This window comes from Pinus tabuliformis, chromosome 5_2 (assembly GCF_031772625.1).
Source record: "Pinus tabuliformis cultivar Carrire ecotype Pingquan chromosome 5_2, CPIR1, whole genome shotgun sequence".
In the NCBI taxonomy this organism is placed as follows: Eukaryota; Viridiplantae; Streptophyta; class Pinopsida; order Pinales; family Pinaceae; genus Pinus; species Pinus tabuliformis.
This window is the reverse complement of record NC_142306.1, coordinates 579,842,966-579,849,290: the sequence shown is the minus strand read 5'-3', so window position 1 is coordinate 579,849,290 and position 6,325 is coordinate 579,842,966.

Genomic DNA, 6,325 nt, shown 5'->3' with positions numbered 1-6,325 from the left:
TGAAATTTGGGCGATTGGACTAGGCCGCGAACGTTCAACTTCACGAGCTACCCTGCAAGCCTCCGACCATGTGGGAGGGTGGTGCAGTCAGACGTGAGCTTGTATGGCCTCTTTAAGACCACTGATAAAACATTCCGTGTAGAATGCATCTTGGAGACCCGTAGTGTGGAAAGCTAAGGCTTCAAAGGCTAAAATATATTCATCCACTGTGCCAGTCTGTCGGAGCTTAGTGAGACGACCCAAAAAAGCAGAGTCGTGATCAAAGCGCTCTATAAGAGCTTTTTTGAAGGTGTCCCAAGTCAAGAACCTTCCATTGCAACGTTGATGCCATTGCCACCATTACCATCTTTCATTGTCCAAGTACATGCTCCCCACCATAAGCTGAGTCTCATTATCTAAGATGTAATTCAGATTGAAATACTGCTCCATGTGTGCTGCCCATGTTGCCGGGTGAGAACCATCAAATTTATGCATATCCAACTTGGGTGGTCGCAGACAGGATTGTTGGTGGGTGCCCCAGAGGTGAAGAGAGTGGTTAGACTCACCCTCACTGTGTTCATTGCCAATATATGCCTCCTTGCGGGCTTCTTCCTTGCCCTTTGAGAGTGCGTTAGTTAGTGTCGTCAGCTGATCTTGGAGTTCTTTCAAGAATTGTTCAAGTTTGTCGATCTTCTCATTGGCCATAGCTTGAGCTCTAGTTTCTACCATGCACCGATCCGATGTACTTGAAATTTGGGACCGCCCAAAAAAAAATTTTCACTAACAATTGAATGGTACCACCTTGCTCAGCTCGTCATCCTGATTCTTTTGGGCTAGATCACCAATAAGCGCCCTGGGGGGTCTCAGAATCCTAACGGAGTTTTACTCCTTGCTTAGGAATACTGCAGTAGTCGAATCCCAAAAATGTCAATGCTGCCAAAAGTCCTGCGAAAATCACGCCCCGGTATAGGAACCCACACAACTACTCAGATCTGGATGGCGGCTCTGGTGGATCTGAGAGATCTGAATGGCTGATCGGATAAATCTAGGTGGCGGAACAGATTGCTACTGCAGATCTGATGGATCTGAGCTGCGGGACTGATTTCCGTTGCTGCTAAAAACCCCACTTGTGAGATCTGATCTGGTAGAGATTATACGTGCTCCAGAGATAGAAAAGGGAACTATGGTCTCGAGGAGTGTCAGGTGCTACAGATTGAAATATACATAAGGGTCTGACAGTAGTACTCGGCCCAATTTTTCAGGGCACTAACCAAGGAGGATCAACCGTACCCTTATCCGTACAACCCGACTACCCTAGCGTACGGGCGAGTAATCTCTCCAAGTGCTGTTCTTGGTGTAGTGTAGCAGCCAGACGGCTGACGTTTTATCTATGGTGAGGTTTCAAGGGAGCTAGGGGGCTTTCGATATACCAGAGGGTACTTGGAAGACAGTCTGTGCGCAGTTCTGTCTAATGCACTACTACTCGAACGGGTACCCACAGGTGTTACAAGGGAGTACAATAAGCGTGACCACCTCTTGTATTTCCTGCATGCATGCCTCCCCAAATTCGCAGGTTTATGCGCTCAACGACAGATCCCGTGGTTTAAAGACGTCGGAACACGTCTCTAGCCAAAAAAAAATTGCTAAAAAATGGAGATCCCACCGGCCCTGGAAAGCGCTCTGATACCACTTGTTATGCTCTTAACCTGCAAGATGATACAAGAATACCAAATATGCACAGAGATATAGCCAGAATATAGAACAGTGAGAAATAACAGCAGGTATTTTATTATTCAGAAAGTAATGTTCACTTGCCTCTTCGAGGGGGCAACCTCTAATAGAGCAGAGCTCGATTACAAAATAAGACACGATGCTCCTCGCAGGGAGTCTCTATCCTTTATATATGACTCATACATGTAATACCATGGAGCAATACCATGGTTCTTATTAATACCATCTATCTAATACCATGGCCCATTTGCAACAAACTGTGGTCCCGTCATTAAATGCGGGTTAACCACTTACAATTATTATTATGGGCTTTATTGACTCTTTACTTAACTATAACTATGACTCGATCCTATTACATAAATAAGGGGGTTAGGGTGGGACCCTAACATAGGAAGATTAAAGAGACTCATAGAGTCTTATAGACAAGGTGTTCCTCTGGCTTTCTTTGTCATGGCACAACACAACTCCTATGAAATTTTGTGTATGGTGATCAAGGCATATCATTGGGTTCCAATTTCACAACAGTGGCCTTATTCCTAGGAATTCAACTTTAAAACCATCATCTAACCTCCCTAAATAGATATTCCATCTCACCTATATCACATGCATACAATTCTTGCAAGATATGTCATACAATTTTCAATCAAAAATTTTATTTTCCAAACTTACTTAAAACAAGAAAGATCTAAAAAATAAGAGACTTTTCTCATAATGTTTGTCTCTTTGTAGGTGATAATATTTCATCCTTCATCATGAGCTTACATTCCATGCCATGCCCAAGGCATTCTACTTACAATCTACATTTTCACTCGGTCAAACAATGTTAATTTTTCATACATAAAATATTTTCAACATAACATTATAGCATCCACTAAATTGGTTTTCAAGACCATCACATAGTCAATCATTCAATTATTTCAGATGCATTCCATACCAATTAAAAGGAACGTAATCATAACAATACACACGCACACACATTTATCTTACCATGTTTCTAGTAATTAATAATGCAATCATATTTTATTTCAGCGTACCAACATTAACTCAAAGTCGAGAGTTACACATTTACTCTCTCCACTGAGATATTCATCTTAAGATTTACTAGAAAATCAAATTTCCCAATTTAATTTGTGTGGGGTGAGTGGTTCAGACCACTCACTTTAGAAATCATTAGCTTTTCGAAAGCACTAACAATGATTATTTTCCATGACACCCAATCACACCACTACTTGTCCCACACAAGCATATATGGATTCAATGCATCAAGCACACACACACACACACACATTTCCAAATTTAAATTATCATGTTCATATCAAGGGGCTCTTGTCTTTATCATACTCCATTGAGGATTATTTACAAGCATGTATTCACATATCATCCATCCCATGGTTAATCATATCCACTAAGGACAATCAAGAATGCATGCTTACAATATCATTCCACGTCACTCATCACTAGATGAAAAAATCATTTTCTTTAGTTCTAGAAGCTCTTGGGCCAATCCACATGGCCTCAAGCATACAATGCATCCTTGCATTCACTTCATGAATCATGTAAATTCATGCATTCACTTCATGCATCATAGAAACTGATGCATTCCCTCATTGCATTAATAAAGATAAAGTTCATCTAGTGAGTGTATTACTCACCTATTTGACTGTTTTCCATTATGACCACTCAACATGTGCATATTTCATATATTATGTTATGTTGACATCTTTCCTTTACCATACCCCTCTTGGACAACCATGCAATACATGCATTCAAGTGCAAACATATCAAAAAGATACAATTTCAACCAAAAGGAATTCTTACCCAATTCGTTTAAATTATTTTTTGTTGTAGCATGGATTATTTCCACATCTGCATGGCTCCCATCATCATTTATACTGAGATAATTAATTATTTTCAAGGAGTTTATACAACTATTGTCTTGAATTCCTTGACAAGAACTCTCTGGTTATTGTACTCGAGACTCTTTTCAATGGTTGAAGGTACTTTGACTACTTCAAATCCCACTTTCAATAAGGGATATTTTGATGTCAAATTCCTATATAGCTTGCATCTTTTCTTGATGCACAATTTCATGTCACATAAGATGTTAACCAAATTAATCAAAATTGTGCTACAACACTCTAAATCATTTGCTAATTCAATTTATTTAGATGCACTCAATCATTCATCCTTTTTTTTCCAATCATTTCAATATTGCATTTATGTATTAACAATCAATCAAGCATTTTCAAGCTAAAGCTATTTCGTAATTCATCCTTTTTAAATTCAAATAAAAGCCTAGCTGCCAAAATAGATAAATCCAAGGGAGGAATCACTTTCTTAATATTTTACATAGCTTGTGAACTCCACAGTCCAATTGTTTGCAACATAGTCAAGCCCTCCTTGACTAATTTCTAATTATTCAAATATGTGCTCTTGATGCAACTATGGATTCAGTTTAGCGGGAATTTCTCAAGTTCATCCAAAACTTTAACATATTAAATACATGCAGAAATGTTCATTAGTTTTTTTTTTTAATTCTAACAAGCTCAAGATCCCAATTATTTATTTTAACAATCCAGGGGTCCCTCCCTTAGCACTCCTATGCACATAAGTCTTAACATATGTTATAGTATTATCTTTTTATTGTATTTACAATTTAAGGAGAAAATTTCCTTCATTCAAACATCCACTTCTTTTTATTATTGCACAATTCTATCTAACCTGGCAAAGTCCTTCCATAGTCCACCAAAGGAATAATATTTCCTTGTAACCTTACTTGTTGCACACAATCTAATCCAATATGATCAAACCACTCAATTTGGTGTTATCTATCACTTGCCTAGTTATCTTTCTCATCATCTATTTGCAAAACTTTCACTTCGCAAGAGATTCATTCAACTTTATATCTCAAGCCATCCTTTTCCTCAAGGATAACCACAACTTGTTCAATTTTATTTCTTTATGAACGAACATTAGTCTTTATAGCCTCGCTACGGGTTTATAAAACTTTTGTTCCCCTTTTAGAACCTCACCCTTCCTCCCAAAAATATTAGGGCATTCATCCCTCCCATGACCAACATTCAATTATTTCCTTCACCCTTTATGTGCAATCCTTGCACCCATAAAATAACCATTTCTCATTAATGTATTAAATTTTTTCTCACATGTCAAGGATGGTTAAACATACCCACTATCTTTCCAATATCTTTTAGATAACAATTCTCATAGGCCTATCATGGGTTTTTCTTAAAATCCAGGCACCATTGCCATCCTTTCCATTACATACAAATTACATAGGTACACTTACCAATGAGCCCTTCCTCTTCCATGAGTAAATTTGATATAAACTTCAATCTCACTCAGTTTCTAGGTGATTAGTTGTACTAGATTTATTTAAGGATATTATCATCTCCATTATGCATATATCCTCATATACAGTCATCATACCATAGCATGACCTTGTTGGTATCATGCTTACATCCTCCTCAACATATACCAACATACCTATCATTTACCATGCATTGCACAAGATATTCAAAGGTACCTTTAGGCATGCTTTGTATACCTTCATATGCTCATATATAAGCATGCTCATATGTATGAACTCACACATTATTCTTTCATTCATATTTAAACAATATGATCTTCAAGATTTACCTTCTTACTTACGCAGTCCATAACTAGCATTATGCCTCTCTTTTCCAAGAGGAATTCTCTGCATACTTTTATCCTATGAGCATCGTGTTCCACAAAGCCTCCCACTAAGGAAAACCATGCATTGTCCATTCTTCCCAAAACATATGAAGAAATTTTATGCTTGCTTACCATCTCAACTGATCCATGCATCTACCTTAAATTATTTTAGCTAGCAATCATATGTCACATTTATTTCTAGAAATGTCTTACTTCATCAAGTAATTCAAGGCATAATTCCTTTCCAACTAGGACACCTAGCGTAGAATCAGAATCATGGCCCTCTAACTTAGGCCTTTCCATTTTGCAGTTATAGTGCAAGGACTTCTCATCCCCAACGTACCAGCTCCAACCATCTAGGTTTTTATCATTTAACAAGCACATTAATAATAAGGCAACAGCGCGGATCTACGTGAAAGCCTGACCACACTGCAGAGTGGCATGAGGCTACAGATCAGTTCGCGACCAATCCAAACTACATCAAGACATCCCAAGGGTGCAGAAACCTGGTTCCAGCACCCTCCCCTACTACCTTGGGTGAGACTTCAATCCATGCTCCGCAGACTGTTGCTGAAAAGGCCAGTAGTGCGGGATCTGTTTGGCTAAATCACTTCTGAACCTAGGTCAGGGCCCAATAATCCAACAAATGGTTTCATTTCCGGGACCGGGATCTGCCTAAGGGATGTCTGATGTCAGAATTTTGAAACCCTATGAAGAAAGAGATTGAAGATTGGTTGGATCAAAAGTAGTACAAGTTCATAGTTGGCCTTAGCACACCCGCCTACAAACCAAAATCTTAACATGGTGAGCGCGATCAAGTTGCCTGTATTCAAAGGAGAAGGAAGCGAAGATCCAGAATAGTTTTGGTTCATAGTAAGGGCAGTGTGGGAAGCACACGGAGTTACAGATGATAATATTAAAA